Genomic DNA, 20,142 nt, shown 5'->3' with positions numbered 1-20,142 from the left:
AAACCACAAGTTGCTCGGCATAGTTGTCGACAGAGGCCTTTCTTGGCGCGCTCACGTAAACTTTATAAAGAAGAGGCTCTCTGCAGTGGTCCATGTGCTCCAACTCATCCGCGGCAAGACGTGGGGAGCACCAATGAAGTCAGTGTTACAGCTATAGAACGCGCTGTTCTTGGGCTGTCTACGGTACAGTGCTCCTGTCCTTTCTGGAGCGTGCCGAACAACTACTCGGTCACTTCAGGGTATACAAGCTCAGGCCCTGCGAACCTGTCTTGGCCTGCCACGACGTACGTTCACAGCAGCGACCAATGCGCTGGCTCGGAATCACCATTTGGCAACCTTTGTGGAAGTTGAAACGCTCAGGACACAGATAAGGTACCTCGCCCGTCTACCTGATCATCACCTTGCGGGAATACCAGCGACCCGTTCACGGGCGTCGCTCGCAAGGGTAGTAGCTTCCCGCAACACCAGCATTCCGTCGAACTATACGCCAGCGATGCGATCGCTCCTTCCGCGTGGTGTGTGATGAAGCCACGAGTGTGCCTAGATATTCAAGGAGTAAACAAAAAATGCGATCTTCCCATACCGGCCCTGCAACAGCTAAGTTTGCCATACCTGCACGAGACATACAATGACCGAACCCATGTATACACCGATGGCTCAGTAACAACGTGGGGTTCTGCCGGCGCTGTTATTATTCCACAAATTTCACTGTCCAGCCAATTCAATATAGCCAATCCTACAACCTCCACGGCTACGGAACTTACGGCCATCCGTTGCGCTCTTCGCACCATCGACAAAGTTCGTGCCGCAGAAGGGCTATCTTTTGTGATTCGAAGGCTGCACTTCAGTCGCTCCAGTCAGCCCTGTGCCAAGGACCTCACGAACAGCTCCTGACAGAAATAAGAATGGTACGACCGTGCTACCCAGGCGGGTCATGAAGTCACCCTGCAGTGGCTTCCCAGCCACTGCGGCCATTGTCGGCAACGAAAGTGCGGACGCTGCCGCCCAGCAGGCGCATCAAACGGCGGGGACTGCTCATTCCACCGTCTAGGACGGACGCAGCTAGGGCCCTCCGCATACTTGCCCGGGAAACGGCAATCTCCCAATGGCATCCATAACAATTCACATGTGCAAGCAATGATGCCCTTGACCAGCACCTGCAGCGTCCTCTTCCACTAAGCCTCCCACGGTCTGACGCAACTCTTCTTTGCCGTCTGTGGCTGGGGGTGGCTTTCACTAATGCTTATTCATACACAATAGGAATGGCAGCAAGTGAGGAGTGCGAAACGTATGGCACGCCGGAGACGATCCGGCAAGTTTATGAGAGTGACCACGCTACTCGCCTGAAAGAAAAAAGCTGTCGTCAGCACTGAGGAACCTTGACTCTCGGCGGCCATTTTCGGAGGAGCAGATTCTGCACTACTGGCCTTCTCTATCATCCGCTCATGAAGGCGACTAAGGAACTTTTACGCTTTCTACGGACGACGAACTTAAACACCAGACTATAGACTGAATGCCTCCAGTGTCAGTGTCATTGCTTCAGCGCTGGGCATACGTGCCTACTCCGACTTCTCTTCATTCTTTCTTTTCTCTTTTTTGCTTAATTTTCCTTCCCCACGTGCAGGATAGCAAACTAGGCTCTAGCCAGGTTAACTTCCCTGCTTCCTTCTACACCCTTCCTTCCTTCATGCATTTCTATTCGGTTTCTTGGAAAGGGACAACAGGATGGCGTCTGTGGGATAGCTTATCTGTCGGGTAGAGACGTCAAGAATCAATTTACAGCTGCTTGACTCCGGCGTGTCCAGCCTTAAGAACCTATGTCACTACAACGTAAAGACCTTATCCTACGTTACGGGGGAAGGCTTCGAATACGTTCCTGACGACAACGTCAGATGCGCATTAATTCTAACGGAGCTTTAGGTCACATAGGGGACATTTTATGTGGAAATACATTAATTTTAACGGAGCTCTAGGACACATGGGGGAAATTTTAAATAGAAATATGGTCACACAGCCACCAATGTACCTGAGCAGCTATACCAGTCTAGTGGAAGCACAACTCCCCTTATCCCCTAAACGCTGCTCCGTCGAGCTCCAGAACAACACTACGTTTAATGGAAACGTTGAAAATCACAGTGTTCTTGCGCATTCGTTTGCAACAGTCACCTTAGACTAATTTTTATGAAATTGTATTGCCACTCAAGAATGAACACCTTATGAACGTAAAGTCCCCTCGAAGCGGATAACTAAGCCAGATGAAGCAATCGAAGTCTAAAATTCTGCGTTTAGTTCGTGCTGCTGTCGCTCAGCGTTCAAATGTCACAGACATTGCCAAAGAAACTAGCTCATGACGAGATGAGAGCCGGCAACTTTCCTTCAGCTTTACAGATGAACAGCCTTTCGAGTAAGTAGTTGTGCGACCTACGTATCTTTATGCTTGATAGGAACTTAATGTCGGGTAAGACGTAATTTGCCTCTCAGCGAAAATTGTTCGGCGTAAATTATGGTCCTCAAAATAAACACCCGGTGGTCCCACCATGCCGAATTGTTTTATGAGTCGAGTTTTCGCATCACTTAGCACCACTGTCTTAACACGATCGAACAAATAACTATATGGTTGAAATACGCCCACAAGCTTTTGAAGCAATCCTTCCCAACATTTAGGCATAACCCCTCAAAGAGACTGGGTAACACTTCCGATGAATGCTTTCACTCTTTCGTTCGCCTCTGGAAGCAATGCGAAACGTACAGTCATTACTGCAGGGAGCTTCACAGCGTGGTTTGATCGTCGCAGCAAATGCGCCTTCCCTTTCTGCTTTGCTTTTGTGGCTTTCTTTTTAAAGTGTCTAGCGAGTGCCTTCATGGCTGCAACTGGAGGAAAGCCGGCCAGTAGCAGCTGTACCGCTGTAATGACAAAAATTCGAGTGGTACAGCTGCTATTCAAACTTGGCATTGTTCGAAAATTCGAACAACGCCAAGACCACGAAAGAGAGAAAGATCTTGGGAGCAAGTTTCTAGGTTATCTGGGGGGCACAGAGCAGTAATTTTTGGTTGAGGCACTTCGCGACCAACTAATCCGTGTACTGGATGTGTTAGTGTGACTACGTTCTGCAAGCACTCATGTTTTGAAAAACAATTGTTGAAAATGCGTTGCAGGGTCGTTTTAAGTGTCCTATTCTGCGAAGGATTGATTGATTTCGAGGTTTAAAGCACCGACGCTTCACGGGCGCTGAGGCGCGCCGTAGCGGAGGGTTCCGGAATTATTTTGGCCACCTGGAAATCTTTAACGTGCGCCCAAATCTCGAACACACGGGAGTTTTCGCTTTTATCTTTTATCGGAAAAGCAGCCGCGGCGGCCGGTAATCGAACCCGCCTCCTCGGGCTCAGCCGCACAACGCCTTAGCCACTGAGCCATCGCGGGGATTATTCTGCGAAAGACCGTCGTCTTTGTTTTGTTTGCTGTGCGGTCAAGAAAATGGCCACCACTTGTGACACTTGTGACGGCCATTAAACTGGTTAAAGTTGTTAAACTTTTCAAACATGTGAAATAAAGTTCTACTTCACTTCACTTGAGTTCACTCTAAAGAGCAAACAAAAGAACGTGTGTGATCCCATGGGATTTGAATGTGGATCTCCACAGTGGGAGCCCAATGCGCTAGCACTGCGCTCTCTCCCCTTAAAGTGAAATTGCTCTATCTCCACACGTCACCTTGGTGGAAAAATGTTATAGTCGTTGTTCCTTTTTCCTTGTTGATACATACCCACTTGAGGTATTGGACAGGAGGTATTGGGAGCTCTAATCGACTACTTCGTGCGCTAAATAATAATCCACAAAACGTAATCAGTCATGGAATAGTGTGTGCCGCGTTACAGCTGAACGTGATGCACGCGATCATCATAACAGCCACGCATCATAACAGCCACGCAGGGGATTCTAAGTAAGCTGTCAGTCGGGTTTCTGACGTAATTCGCACCATAAGACGGAGAAAAAAAGTGTTATAATTCCAAACAGGGTATAGCAGAAACGAAGCCGGTGGGAGTATTTTCCACCAAAAGACAGAGGAAAGAAAGCCAAGAGAGAGAGAGAGAGAAAGAGACAGCCTTTAATAGAAAAGGATGACCACTGGTCACGATGGGGGAAAGGAATGGGGAGGGAGGGTAAGAGAAATTAAACAACTGCTGGTCGTTCTCAGTAGACTGGGCCAGTACTTGGAACCTGCAATTAGACACAAAGAAGATTTGACAGTCAGGCTATCACCTTGAAAGCGCCGTTAAGCGTAAAGAGAAATTTCATAATGAAGCTCTATAGCAAATCATTGTGTTTCGTGTCCGCAGTTAAAATGCCAACAAAATTTCGAGCATACCCACTTTGAGAGTTTGGACCAGAAGACCGAGCATACGCAACTAACGAAGACTAGCCATGAGTATTCAAAACCATCATACCCACTTGGAGAGATTGACCAAGATTAACAAAGAAAACAAATCCAGTGCTGGCCGATCTTGTGCAACACTTTCTGGGAACGAGAAAAATGCTAGCGTTCGCCGTAGTCATGACAATAGTTGCTCGTAACGAGAAAGAAACGTCATAGCGTACGCCCCTCAGGTGATGTCCAATGATTATCATTTCCAAACAAAATTAAGAAATCCCACACTTAAAGCAACAAGGATGGAGTAAAGCTCGTTGCGGCAACGAAGAAGAAGCTAATCGGCTGCAATCTTGGAATTAAACCGTCGTGATGATCGGGAAGGTTGCCTGCAACTTCGCTACCTTCAAGTCTAACGTGTCAGTGTGACCTTTCTTTGTTTTTTTTTACAGTGGAGCGGTATTGAACTAGGTTTTAATACAATTGATAAAGCTCTACAGCAAAAGTGCCGATGCTCCACGTGTCTTGGAAGCGCAAGGAATTTCATATAATGGAAACACACGGCAGTGTGTAAGAGACAGATCGAAGCTATTAGGCAGCGTAAGGTGGATGTGAATCGCGAAGCACGGCGGGTCAAGCCGCAAAAGCAAGATGCTCTAGGAGTTCGCATGGCGGAAACAAGGCACCTATGTCGTTCCATTAAACTTGAGAGCTTTCGTATTCAGAATCCTTAAACAGTGCATAAATGTCCCCCGACTATCCTCGGACCGTGGTTTAGTTGCTGTTAAGTTCGGACCCCTCACTTATTAATTAAAACCGCCCGGCAACTTGATATCTTTCGCTGGGGTTAGCTTGTTTATGTATTGTGTTTGTTTTCCCGCCGGCCGAGCTGAGTTAGGTGCGAGGGGCGTAAGAAGAAACCGCGGAGGGTTTTGTTATTTTCTGCGCTTTTGTGCCCACCCGACGAGCGGGCCCGGAGATGAGGCATACAAACGCGGCGGCCACTCACTAGCTGAAAGCGATGTAATTTTTTGTAATTTTTCGGAGAAGGATTTCCTTGCGAGAATCCCCGAAGCGGACGGGTCGAGGTCGGTCAAGGGGTCAAACATTACGTCAGCGTTAGGAAGAGGTCAGCAGACGTTCTGTCTGTGATAGTTGCACTGCTCAAAGTTACTGGGCGAAATTTCCGTTCGTCACGCGTCTGAACCTGGCGACGCGGCGGCTGGTATGCGTCCGTAGGTAGGCGACCAAGCTTTGTTAGGCGCTGCACGTGTTAACAAAGGAAAGGAATTTTGGTTGCGCGGAGCAGAAACATAGGCGTGCATGGTATGCCAATACTTTAGGACAGGGCGCCCAAGAGCCGATTCCCGGAGTTGGGTCTGCTTTTAGTTGGTGGGTTTTTATTTATGTTATATTTTAAGTGCGAAGCACTTCTTAGTCGGGCCTACTCCTGCTTCCACCGCCGTCCTCCGTCCGCAGCCTAGCAACGGAGCTAGCTACCGTGCCTAGCAACGGCGCCGGATTTCCGCCTCTTCTCCCCCCTCGCCTACTCTCCTAAAGCCCCTTTACTACTCTCCAGCTCGCAACACCCTCTCTCGGCGCGCCAGCCAGGCCACTACACTATATAAAAAAAACAGCGTACGGCGCCACGTTTCGATCCGAGGACTTTGCGGCCGCAGCGCGACGCTCTACCGACTGAGCCACGGACGCGACTTTCTTTACTGCATGGAAAACTGCCCTTAATACAGCCTACAAAAGTTAGGAGTCATCCAAGAAGATGCACATCACTGCAGCTAAAATAAGCCGTCCGTTAAAACTCTGGCAAGCAGACGCACGCGTCCAACAGATGCAGCCATTCTGGTGGGTCACTTTGCGCCGCATAAATGCTCCGCACCAACGCAGTTTGCTCCCGAAAAATGGACTTCGTTGGACGAGGGGGTTCCGCGTGCCTGTCCGTCATGCGGCACTTCCACAAGCTATACAATCCGATCACAACAAACATATCATAGGGCACTCCAGTAACATCTCTAACAGGCAAGAACCGAATTGTATAAGGGGTAATGTCCATGTCCTTTTTAAGACGCGGCGCTGATATCAGTGTTAGTAACGCGCCTTATATCTTTAACGCATTCAAACTACGTCGTCAGCGGCGTGCGTTGGCGACTCAGCGGCGTTATAGCGGCTTGATAACTGCGTGGTGTACACGTGATACTACAAACCCGCTTCCAACGGCGGGTATATAGACCTGGCCTTTGCTAGGAACTGTAATGTAAGGGCTGTCCTGCAACAACCCTTAACGGTCCACTTTAGCGACCACAATGACCGTCGCATACAACGACAACACAAACAAGTGCTGAAATAAATACTGTCGTTTCACTTGTTAAGCCGAACGTGATCACGAGGGGGTGTTAATGTAACTAACGGGCAAAATGCCACCAAACTTCAACAAACTCCCCCTCATAGCATCACCCCGAGCTTCGCACTTCCTCATACTCCCCTTCGGGGAAATGCGGGGGAATTTTTTGTTTTGTGGAATACCTTTCGGTTTCTGTATGAGAGTGAGAGAGGTGGGTCACGTGACTATTTTGAGCCCACCTAGCTTTTCTTGTCACGGTGGCCAATCAAAGGCCTAGTGTGGGCTAATAATGAGCCACCCTCACTCTAAAGTTGTGACGTCCCTTGTGTGGGCGGGGTTTTGTCGGTAAAACCGAGGTGTTTGAGGTTTGAGAGGGTTGAAAAGAGACAAGAGATGTATAGAGGCGAGCCCCGCTTGACGCGGGCCTTGCCCGACCTCTTGTTTGCGATCACGAGCCATGAGTTGTAAATACGTAATGTAAATAAATTGCACATACTGTACACTTGGAGTTTATTTGGAGTAGACCGTCGTCAGGTATGTGCCGTCGGCCAACGAGATAGCGAGACGTCGTTCATCCGATCATCTTTTCGATCTCTTCGACCATCGAGAATCTGCCGAGCGATACCTGTTTGAAGTTTAACTGTTGCGATGAAGCCTCTTCTGCTGCCCTAGTCGGTGATTTCAATGTGAATGTGGGGGGACCGAAAAGAGAGCGGTTTACTCGTTTCTTGCTGGACGCCCCGATCCGGCCACACAGACCACCCAGCTGCTTTTCTGCGTCTTTTCGGAATTATCTACACTGTCTCTGCGGTTACTCAAAGACAAATTAGTAGTGGTGGTGAAAACACGTCATCTATTTCAAGTGGGAGAAGGCTCACGCTCGAGAGCGGGAAAAGCCTCCAGTCCAGAGCTGCTGCGGCGCATGCGGTCCTGCCTGACCGGTCCACCAATTGCCGCCGGTCCTCCCGGTCCGAGCTGAACGCACGGTTTACCACTGCTCGGGGGTTTGAGGGCAGATAATGACAGCTGCTGGTATCCCGTGTGGTATACTCATTGTTGGATGTTCGTTGCAGTGTGAGCATGTTGATGGTGTGCACGATATGCAGGAAGATAAGGTGCGGGTATGTGTTAGTCTAGTTGCCGCTAAGCTACAGCCTCCTCTCGGGTGAGCTGCTTTTGCCGTAGTGGGCTAGCAGATCTGGCAACGGGGTGGTTGCAAGCAACAAAGCTAGTGGGACTGCCATTACTAAGTCACAATTGACTTGATAACCCCGCTGGTAAATCTCGCTCGCAGGAACCCGTAAAGACCTTAAACGAGCACATGAAACATTGAACATTCATTTTTACTGGGGACGAAATTGAGGACGACTTGTAAGATTTTCAAATGAACCCTTGCGGACGTGGGCTCTACAAAGACCGAGGTAGAAATGACTTTGCCCGACTCACAACTGTTCTTACTGAACTATTTAGAGGCATTCCACTCTACTAAGGTGGGTGATCAGAGTAACTGGTTGTGGGTTATTGGTTGGCCAGAAACACCCGCTCAAACCATGTCGTCGCCCGCAGCCACACCCACGTCTTGCGTTTTCGGCTTCACAATATTCGGGGTCCTTACGGGCGTCGCAATTCCGCTTTTCTGCCGTGGCCAGATCGTCATCGGTGGTCTACCTCTACCGTGTCTATTGCGCTGTTTTAAAGCAAATCTTTACTGCTTTCTTCCAGCGGTTTTGGCGTGGATGCGCAAGTTCACTTTTTGACCGGAGGCACACCCCCTGCGGCACATCCCTGGAAGCGTGATTCACCGGGCCCGCTTTCAGCGCTTCCGCACAAGGCCCCGTTTTCAATCGTTCTGCTCAGCATGAGCTGTGGCCGCCACCGCGGTTGCGCAGATCCGCTGATCCTCAGCCGACCTCCCCCTCAGCGTCCCACGCATGCGCTGCTTGGACATCCCGGGCTACGTGACTCGTCTAGCGCCGCCCCAAGAGGCACGCCGCGTTCGCCGGGTCTTTTTCTGAGAGCGTGGCACGGGACCGAACGGCTTTGAGCAGTGGCCGGCAATACAGCTACATCAAAGGTTAACTATGCGAAACCAAGAAACAATCAGACCACCGCGCTTTTGGTTTCCATATCCAACACTCTAAATAATATATACTCCGAAGACGTTTTAATCGCCTGTCCTCTAGTGGTCCTCCTTGTAGGAGTTTTTTTACTACGTGGAACATGGAAGTTTTCTTTACCTCTTCAAAACAGGTGTTTTTAGGCGATAGAAAGGCGGTATTTAGGGAGTTCTAAAAATATTTGGGAGAATTCAGGAGATCATTTTGTTTACTCCCTGAAGCGCGGTTTTGAGTGATGTTTATGAAATATTTAGGCGGTTGAGTAGGAGTCTATTTTGTCTCCCGTGGGAAGTACATAAGTAACTTTAGGGGCGTTTTTAGGAGGTTCAAGGGAAGCATTTATTTCATTTGGATTGAGTTTTACGAAAGTTTGGGGGGTTTTGTTTGCCTTTCGAAATGAGTTTTTTCAATGCCATGACGGAGAATTTCTAGTACCCTGCGGGAGTATTGATTTCACACGGTTTTTCTCCGTTTTCGGTTTATTTCAAAGGAACTTTCGCATACAAATTTACAGGGTAGGTGGAGTAGACAAGGAAGATCCGAAGTAAAAACTGAGTCAGTAACTGTAAAAACTGAAAACTGAAAATAGTAAAAACTGAAAAAAAAGAAAGCAAAAATGGCACATTGCTAAATAACAGGCCAGTTAGGAATAGAACACAACAATACAATTCTAGTTGAACAAACCATACAAACAATATTATTGCAAGAACTGGAAATAAGCAAAAAACAAAGATAGGCACAAACACAACCGCATGGTAAGGGAAAGCATTACACAACACTAGCGGATCAAGAACGCGTCAGTACATATCAGAACTTATCAGTATGCATCAGTATTCAGTACACAAAGTGAAAAAAATGGCAGCAGTGGTTTACTACAAAACATTTTTTTCAATTGGTGGTGAAATAAGCGAGAGCTCTGTAACGATTTGATGCTGAAAGGTAACGAGCTCCACAAAGCGATTGCTGAGGATCAAGCTGTATGTTTCCCCCAGCTGGTTTTCAGTTGAAGAAGTTATAGTTTAGAGTGATGTGAAAAGCGAGCGCACTTTCTATTAAAAAGGTCCATACATACGAACGTATCCGAAGGTTCTACACCAAAAATGGAATACCACAGAAATGAAATACCGATAATGAAATACCACCGAAATACCACCGACAATGAAATACATGTGTTTGAACTTTCTAAGTTCAAACTCATGTGCTAATGGCAACACAAGAAGGGGACGGTAATAGTTCAAGACAGGGGCTCCAGATGGAAAAAAGTAATCATGCACAGTGCTTCATTTTTAGGGGGTGAAGGCAAAAGAGATAAATGATGTAGGTGACGAAATCAATGCGATGGCTATGGATAAATGAGTAATAAAAGGGCGAAAAATGTGTTGCGGAAAATACCACTGCGTTTTGATCAAGACACAAATGCGCCAAAAATAGTGACCTAGTCTGACGGGTTGATTGCAAGGATATAGAACAGAATGGGTGGTATCGCGACAGCTTCTTTAGAGTGCGAAAAAAACGCCATGAAATTCGTGTGTTTATGATAACTTTTAATTGATTCATTTTGCCCCAGTTGCCAACATTATTTAAATAATTGTTTAACCTAAAGATAGTTCGTTAATATAATAGCTTCACTAAAAGATAGTTGTATGATAAGCATACAGAATGGCCCGGCAAGCATCCCCTGTTCAGTAAAGAAAGAAAGAGTGAGAAACATAGTACACAATTCTTTTTGACTGCATTCCGATGTACAGGACTGAAAACAACTGCAGTATTAGTGATTGATTTCGATGCGGTAAAATTTCATGCCTTCACACGTGGTTTGGTGCTGGCAAAGCCCTTAAAGGCATGTTCCAGAAACGTTGCAACTCTGTGTGCCTTCTAGGGATGCTGAATGTTGAAAAACCAGAACGACGCAAACAGACTACACAGTCCTCCGAGTAAAGATGATGCAGTCAAGACACGCTGGCCATCGATGTGGAGGCTAACTTCCCCGTTCACGGACAGCAAGCAGGGAGTCAGGGGAACATCTGCCTGGAAAAGCAAACAGAAAAAAATGTCCCACAAATAAAATTCAGAACAGACACTATGGTTAAATGAACTTTGTTAATTCGGTGTTGTATAAAATGGTTAGGCTAGGTTCCTTGCGAATTTCAGTACTTGAATTAGTAATGCAAAGTGTATTGACACTTTTGGCTTTTGCAGGAATACAAAAGATATCGCTACCACACAATACACTCGAGCGCAACTTACAATGACAGTAAAGTTAAAATGCATGTCTCTCTAGGTAGCTTGATTAGCTCACGGAGTACACTATTATTCCCCTCTTACACCGGGATTTTTTTTAAATATTGTTGAAAATAGCAAGAACGCACAACTTCAGCGGAAGGGCTCAAATGGCATGACGCGCGCAATTCTTCCTTGGCTGCCGCTGGATGGTGCTACTCGTCCATACTTGGGGTGGCAGTACCGCTTTTCAAGGAAGCACGCGAGCTATGCTCGAGCAGTTCATTCCACGCCAACACTTGCGGGACCTCAAAAGGTCAATGTGTTTCTTCAATGAAGCGTAAATACTGATCACGGGTCCAATGGAGAAACATTTTGCACAGTGGTCTCGAACTGCAAATGACAGGGGAGTTTGGGAAAACATGAGCGATTTGACCGAAACTGACCCAACTGCTTGGTACGTGGTTATGTTGTATTCAGTTGCTTCTATATCACCGTTGCTTCACCGTTGCTTCACTTGGTTCCGGTTTATCATGATGCAAACAGCGACTGCAGCTTGCGTCACGTTTGCTGAGCATTTGAACAGCAATTTCTCAGCAATTAAGGCATCTTGGCACTGAATCAATGCTAAATTGGCACTCTAAAAATATATACACAAACTTTCCACCCAATATTTTCATGACTAGAATCAATCAGAAGCTGTACGTTCAGTGCGGGCTGCAACCAAATGTTCAAATAAATGTTTTCATTGTTGGTATCCCTAAGAGTTCTGCATTTCGTAGTATTGCTTTAGACTGGGCGAGTTGGGTCATGGTTACGGAAAAACCTTCAGCTGGAACATACGGAAATGAAGGACGGTCAAGAGTTTTGGAATGTTTCTCGGTATATATGTGTTTTTTTTTTCAGTAAACTTCAGATGTTACCATTCGGACGGCATTTCCTGTCTGCAATGCTTTCTGTGTATACTTTTCAGACATTTACTCTCTCCCTTGAACCTGCATCATTGTTTGCATGAGGGATGGGATAATAATACCTACCCTTTTGCTTCTTAACCTTTTGAACCAAAATAAAACCACAATTCTGGTTTTGGTTCTCTGCAAAGACATGCTTAGCTTGTGTTGCTATCTTGGGTTTCGCGCACTCGCTACTTCGAGAATTGGCTTGCGATATTCCTGCCAAGTTGTCAGCACCAAAGTGGGCCGGGTAAAACTGCCAGTAAGAGGTGTTGCTGGGCGAGTTGGTTCATATTACTGAAGTCTCGTTTTTTTCACCGTCCGTGTCTTTCACTGCGCTAAATCCTATTTCTGTAAAACTTTCAGCACCGCTCAGCGCATTCGGGACGACGACCCGCCGCGGTGGCTCAGTGGCTAAGGCGTTGCGCTGCTGAGCACAAGGTCGCGGGTTCGATTCCCGGCCGCGGCGGCCGCTTTTCTGATGGAGGCGAAAAGCAAAAACGCCCGTGTGTACGAGATTTCGGCGCACGTTAAAGATCCCCAGGTGGTCAAAATTAATCCGGAGCCCTCCACTACGGCGCGCCTCATCGCCTGCGTTGCGTCGGCGCGTTAGACGCTACAATCAATCAATCAATCAATCGCATTCGGGACGACCAAGTACCGTACCATTCAATGCCAAAAGACCAGCCAAGGTGGGAGCAGTGGCTGAACACTCTCCGTGTCAGTGGAGGCGCTCAACTGTAGGGCGGTTAGCCTCGGAGCTTTCCTGGCTCATCCCTGTTGTACTCACCTAATCATCAGGCCAACGGTCGGCCGATTCAGCACCATGTCAGCAAGCTGCTGGCGCCCTGTCACACTGGGACGCTGACCATTGGCCCCCTCCAGGCGCTGCTGTGTGCACTTGGACACAACTCGCCTGTGGAGCAATCCAGCTTGCGCCGCAAAATTACACAACCCGCGTCAAAAGTGCTTTTTATTCATTCGACATCATATTCAGTCAGTTCTTCCAAGAAAACTGGTTATGAACATGTCAGCATCGCAACAAAGCGATGGGAGTATTCCCATTATGTATGTATGTATGTACATGCGCATGCACACACCACGCACGTGTGTATATGCAGGCACAAACACGAGGCATACGCATGTCTGTGTACAATGTATTCAAAACTCTTCCCCTCTTTCAGTGTCACGGCCGTGTTTTTTCTCACTCCCCACACCTCCATAAATCTAACCCTTTAGCAAGCTGCATTTACTCATGGCCGTGGTAGAACAATACACTCACATATTCAAGCGTCACATACTCACATACTCACATACTCATATGCATCACATACACGCACCAGCTACAGTTCCTTGTCATTCATAATTCTGGCACTGACTGCACCATGTGGTTATCGCAACTATCAAGACGGAAGCGATCACGTTCCCAGTACTGGTTCCCAGTAGGGACGGAAGGGGTTGAAGCGATCAAGTTCCCAGACAACCTAAAAATTAAAAGGAAGGCATATGCACAGCCCCAGAAGGTGCCTGCAAGAAAGTTTTCTCCATGATTTTGTTCCACGTTTGGACAGAAAAAAGTGCAGCATTCCCAGTATGTTCAGAAATTAAACCGTGATTCATGTCTATTTTCGCCTGCCAGGTCCTGCCAGGTTTGTTTGAGACAAACATGCGTTACCCTTTTCAAGGTTGCATGCGGTTCGTTCAGAACATGTGCAAGTTTTCAACCTATTCAAGTAAGTGGGCACACAGTCAATGATGCAAAGCCTTACACTGCCTCTGCCCCACAATGGTGGCTCACTTTCATAGAAAAAGTGCAGCTAATTAGCGGTGGCAATACTCACTTCTGCTGGAGCGGCCAACTTGCTTGCCAGCTGCAGTTGTTTCTTGTACAGCACATGCTGCCCTGCTTCAAGATATATCAAGTCATTTAACTCTGTATCATGTATCAGGATCGGCAGATGAAAATCGTGTCAGAAAATAATGAATTCATGCCGTAGAGGCATACACTGTTTCAATTATGCTTGCAGATACTTCCACACATTTCCCTCATGGTGTTACATCCAAAGATAATTTGTAGCAGGCTGTGTCATCAAGTATAGTGATCTGCCATAACACAGCTCGTCATACAGGAAAGTCCTTCACTGGGTCGCAAAACAATTTTTTTTGCAGTATTTCTAAAATGGGCGACTGAGATACAGTCATCCGTAATCCGACACCTTAATATTCTGTGTCAGCGTGCTGACAACCAAGATTGTTGCGTAAGGTAATTTGCAACAGCAGCCGCTACTAGTGTGGTTAGCTAATGTAAACATCGCCCATGGCACGAAATTACTTATGATTGCACGTCAAAAAAAAGTTGAAATTGAAACGTTATTCTTGCAAACTTACCAACTCTGCAGGCCACACACACCTGCCTTAGTCAATGTTAACGTGAGTGTAGGAGTATCCGTCACGCAAAACCACAGTAAATTTTTTTCTGTAGCTGGAGGCTCCGTGTCAAAATCGAGTGTCAGATGATTCCAGAAATTTTTGTGTATGATCTTACCCTTGATTATGATACAAAGTTACTACCAACAAAAAAGTGTGTGTGGTGCTCTTCTGAAAAATGATATCCCTTGTTATGCCCATCTTACCCTTGATTATGATACAAAGTTACTACCAACAAAAAAGTGTGTGCAGTGCTCTTCTGAAAAATGATATCCCTTGTTATGCCCGGCAGGCATGCGTCATGCTAAGGCAAACTCGGTTCTCCTCCATAGGGGCGTGACAATTTTTTTTTTTTGAATTGCGTGGCCTTAGGTGTCGACTGACATGCCCGGATTGTTTACCAACCCGTCATTATTATCCGAAATTGAATAAAAACCATTCGGGTTCGAACCACGTCACCATCGTGGGCCCCACCATATGCGTTTAATCTTTCATAGGATCATAGGATCTTTTGCATACTCGTGTGTGGCTCTGCCCAGAAGTACGAAGAAACGCAAACGAGTTGCGTTCATTTTCTTGTCTTGCATGACGCTTTCTCTGAAATATCACTACCCTCTTCTCCGACCTCATCTACCTACCTTTTCGCTTCCGTCACCGCTGTATTTTGTCCGCTCGAAGTAGGCAATGGTCTAATTAGTTTCGCATCATGGCGGCGATTAGAGCACTCATAATTGATTTTTACCCAACCGGGCGAATCGCTCCTGCTAACGTTCTTAATTCACTGTTCTACTCCTCATATTGGCCACTGGAATAAAAATGCGGGTAATCCACATTTTTACGCCATACCTAGGAAGTAAATTTGTTCCTGCGGGAGTTTCTACGGCACATCGCTTGTTAAAAACTCCATTTCCGGCTTGTTTTGGTTTGCAGTGAAGGTTAGCTGAGGTAAGCCGCAGACGTCTTACAAAGACCAAGGTTACACACAGTATCCCAAAGGTCGGCTTCACTTATAAATAGAGACGAAGTGCTAAGGAGACATTAAAATTATAATATCAAAATAGGAAGCTTTGTACACGAACAGGTGGCGGAATAAAGAGGGTATGCGGAAGTGAGGAGGAGGGGAGTGGCTAGCACCGTTCTACACAGCCAGAAAAATGTTTAGGTTAGCCAATAAACACCTCCTCGGTAACCAGGGTCACATATTACTGCGTCCCGATAGACGCAGGCGAAATCGTTGTATGGCAGTGCACAGATTTGTAAAGCGCGGGGATTAAAAGGGAGAGGCGGGACAACAGGTCAGATCTCAGCAAATAATGGCTGACGGAACCAAGCACGCGGGGCCCAGGCATACGTTTAAGTCGTAGTCTTCGTGCTGCCCGGCTGACCAAGGGACATGGCACGTATCTCTCACTCAGAGATCGTACCAACCACATTTACCAGTACAAACCTTCAAAGGGGGATTGCTCTGCTTACGCATAATCCACGCGACAATATGTAGTAGCCGTATGGATAATTACATGACATCGACGCAGGCGTTATTATATGATCTGAGACGATGGGTTCTGACACATTATGTGCCATTTATCCCCATACCACGACCTTCGAGCATGAGCAGTGCGGCTGTGGCGGCATTTTTTTTTTCAAAAATCCAAATTTAATAGACTCAATGTTGGCGATGGTAAGCAGAACAATGCGCAAGCTCGTGTGCGGTATGCCTGTTTAAACAAAGCTCAGGTTCGCAGAGCGGGCAGAAACACATTCTGTGTCGAAAGAATGACTCCATCTAATATCGGCGTAAGCCTAGCACATGCTGTCTGTAGTTGTTTGAAAGAACGGGAGCCGTGAGTGAAGCAGCTTATCTCTTACCGCTGCTTCGGCCCATGTTTATCCGTGCACTATTCACTATTCCACGATTGCCTAACCAACAAGCACAAAATACCGCTCTGCTACTTACAACTGCGTTTTGTTGCCCGCATATCCGTAAATGTTCAAAGTTAGCAAGAAACACAAAAACGCGCTCAATTGTATCAACAGTGAAGCTGTTCTCGTTCGAACCTTTCATTGGAGAAGGCATGGAAACACGGGTGCAGTGGTGTGGAGAGGCCATAGTCTATAGAGGAGGGGGATGCGGAAAGCACACGTGCAGAAAGAATACTTTAACCGAAACATTTATATAGGCAAACTAGTTCTCAACTACTAAATCTTGGGGCAATGTTTATGCGTCTCAACATTGTTGAGCAACAAGAAATCAATAGGTACATTTGAGGCCAAGCATCAGTACATAAGCGATATTAGCACTCTTCTTTTATTAAAAATACATTGCTGCTTGATTTTTGCGGTGTCTCAAATAAAAATACGCCTTGAAAGATGTTTCGACCTCTAAATACCAAATGTGCTCATGGCACCCTCTCGTGTCCGTGTTCCAAATTCAAATGTAACAAAAAGTTTCAATAGATGGTGGAATGAGTGGAGCACGGCAAAAATAAAATGGCGCTAACGGAAATCGATCTGCTAGTATTCAAAAGTTCTACGAAGCTCACCCTTCAGATTAGGGAGCGCGAGGCAACTTTGCTGCTAACGTTGGCGTTCTCGACGTTGACTTAGTGAGGCTGGAGTAATTTTTGCCTTAGAAGGCCAAAACCTTAGATGTCTCACCGAACACGAAAAGTAGGCGTACTATTCGTACACACTATGGTATCAAGGTGACTACTGCTGTAAAGAGAAAATAAATAAAAATAAAGCAAGGTCACCCTAAAGAGTCAGACTTGAAGGTAGCGAGGCTGTGCGCAACTTTCACGACCACCACGAAGGTTTGAGTCCACGATTGCAGCCCATTTGCGTCTTCTTCGCAGCCGAAATGACCCTTATACCGTCTTTGTAGCTGTAAGCATGAATTTCTTTAATTTTTTGGGAGTAATAATCAATCGTAATCTCCTTGGAAAGGTATGCTATGGCATGCCTTTTTCGCTGCGAGCAAGTGTTGCCAAAAGTACAGCGAAAGCTGGAGTTTCTTGGCCAATCTTGGCTAATCTCCCTAAGTGAAGGGCTTGACTTCACAAACTTGTGCCGGGGATGCTAGACGGTTGCCTCGAGGCAAGCCCACACGAAGTCACGTGGCCTACGCTCGAAACTAGCTGATTTTCGCCAGCTTGTGCGGACATATCAATTTCCGTTGATTATTATATCTGAATCTCGAGTTGAAGAACATTTTAAGTTAAAGAATTATCAATTGCTTCATTCGCAGCGCTTAAACGGCCCAAGTCAACATTTTATTGCCGCCCGTCATGATGTGCCAGTAGCAAGCGTTGCTGTGCCTGCTCATGAATCCGAAGAATACGTCTGTGCGAAAACCAGAATTGGTACCCAGTGCTTCACTTTAATTGCTGCTTACATAGAGCCAAGCAACCACTTTGACGCCTCGCGGTTAGAAAATATTATTACTGGCACGTCCTCGCCTTATCTAGTTTGCGGTGACTTTAATGCGCATCATGAGATCTGGGGCAGCGCACTTACACATTCCCGGGGAGCGGGGCTAGCTGAGCTGCTGATCAAGTACTCTGTTCATCCTCTTAACGACGGCAGCATCACTTACATGAAAAACGAGAAAGTGAGCAGCTGCATTGACGTCTCTTTTATTTCAAGCAGCTGGGCTGCAAAATTCTTCTGGTGCACAGACCTGGAAACAAGGGGAAGCGACAACTACCCAGTCTTGCTTTCTTACCTTGACAAAGATGCGCTCCGAGAAGGAGCGAAGGTCAAGTGCACTAACTTGGAGGCCTATGAAGAGAGCGTGGGTCATAGCATTACAGCATCAACTAGCGATGACGACATAATTCCTATAATTGCTCGCTGCCTGCGGGAATCATCGCGTGTTATGAAAAGGCCTACAAATGTCAGAAATGATGAGGAGTATGAGAGGCTACGAGCCATTCGCAGGCGTGCAGAGCGCAAGGCTCGACGTACCAAAACTTTGGAAGACATACAGCACGCACGTAGGGCTCACAGACACGTGAGGCGCCATTTAGAGAAGTTAAACAGGCAGCGCTGGCAAGAGTATTGCGCGAAATAGGATGATCGGAAGCCTTTGTCGCACATCTGGCGTGTAGTAAAGAGCATGCGTAACAACATCTCGCAACAACGCCCATTCAGCGCGCTGTCATTGCATGAGAATATTTCTCAGAGAGAAGCCGCTGAAGAATATTGCAAGCTGCTGTCCGCCACCACATCCGCAAGGACGCGCCCACAGTTCAATAATTTCCGTCCCCCTCCAGCTGCTGTGCCTGCGCTAGATCACCCATTCTCGATACAAGAACTTAATGCGGCTATTTCCGATGTCAAAAAAACGCTCTTCTCCTGGTTACGATGAAGTTACTTATGAGGCTATTTCGCATTTATCACACCACTCTCCCTTGCGTCTCTTGAAGTACTATACCGCTACGTGGCTGCATGGAATCGTTTCTCCTGATTGGAAGCTAGCGAAGATTACTTCCGTTCTGAAGCCTGTAAAGCCATTGACACGTTATGACTCTTTTCGACCGATTGCCCTACTCAGCTGCATTGGAAAATAATGGAAAAAAATGATATTCAAAAGGATGAATTGGTATGTCGAAACCAGGAAACTTTACCCCCCTGAAATGAACGGCTTTCTACAGAATCGATCGGCCATTGACAACATAATTGCATTCGTATCATCTTTAGAAGAAGAACTAAATTCTGACCATATCCCAACTGCAGTGTTTTTAGACATCAAGTCAGCATTTGACTCGGTTTACCATGATGCTATCTTAGCATCTCTTATTGCACTCGGCTTAGGAGGGAGGCTATATGCATGGATTGCGAACTATCTCGACGGACGGAAACTTTTCATGTGCACAGAAGACCCCACACCATGCTACGACGTAAATAGAGGCGTCCCTCAAGGAGCAGTCTTAAGCCCGCTGCTGTTTAATCTTACGCTTATTCACCTTAAACGCGTTCTTCCCCGGGGTGTCAAAGTCACACTCTACGCGGGTATATCCGTGTTTGGAGTGCTTCAAGATCGCGTCGGATCACACAGCAGAAGCTACAGAAGGCTCTTTCAAGAATAGCGGCATACCTATCGCCGACAGGACTCCATCTTTCCTCCGAAAAAAGTGTCGCAATGGCGTTCACCCGCAAGAGAATGGACCGATACCCTTTAATCCTCAGTGGCCGGTCTCTGCATTACGTACGCACCCAAAGATACCTTGGCATTGTCATAGACAGAAACCTCTCCTGGTCCCCAGAAGTAAAAAGATTACGCACGCGAATTTTAGCAGCTTCCCAAATTATTGCATATCTTTGTGGCACTCGCTGGGGCAGTGAATGTCGCTCTGCGGTGCTCCTCTTCAAGGCATATGTTGATGGTATCTTGCGCTATAGCCTTCCCGTCCTGCAGACACTGTCCCCGACAAGCAGAAAACAGCTGGGCTGCAAGAAAAAACTGTCTCAGGAAATGCCTTGGCCTCCCTGCAGGCTCGTCATGTTGTGGGACCCTTGCAGAAGCTGGGTGCCTGCCCATGGATGTGTTACGGCTTCAAGAGACGCTACGAAATTACTTGAGGTACAGACTACATGCCACAACCCGTTTCCTGGCTCGCAGTGCGGATCAAGACGCTTCCAGCTTTGGACGAACAATAAGGGCAGTTGATGCTTCCGTCCAGATCAAGCACCGCAGACCATACCCC

The 20,142-nt window shown here is 46.9% G+C and overlaps 1 long non-coding RNA gene across 1 annotated transcript; it reads right to left on the bottom strand.

Moving 5' to 3' along the window:
- Positions 1-9,311: 9,311 nt before the first annotated feature.
- On the bottom strand, positions 9,312-14,630 carry LOC144142023 (uncharacterized). The gene is made up of 3 exons (XR_013316795.1): positions 13,852-14,630; positions 12,801-12,942; positions 9,312-10,865 (listed from the first exon to the last, which is right to left on the bottom strand). It is a non-coding gene; the product is annotated as an uncharacterized LOC144142023 (long non-coding RNA).
- Positions 14,631-20,142: the final 5,512 nt, after the last annotated feature.

The sequence above is a fragment of the Haemaphysalis longicornis genome, unplaced genomic scaffold (assembly GCF_048455015.1).
Source record: "Haemaphysalis longicornis isolate Haplotype H1 unplaced genomic scaffold, Haemaphysalis longicornis Haplotype H1 scaffold_6, whole genome shotgun sequence".
Classification (NCBI taxonomy): domain Eukaryota; kingdom Metazoa; phylum Arthropoda; class Arachnida; order Ixodida; family Ixodidae; genus Haemaphysalis; species Haemaphysalis longicornis.
Note: the sequence above shows the minus strand (reverse complement) of the source record. Positions and strands in the feature narration are given on the sequence as shown.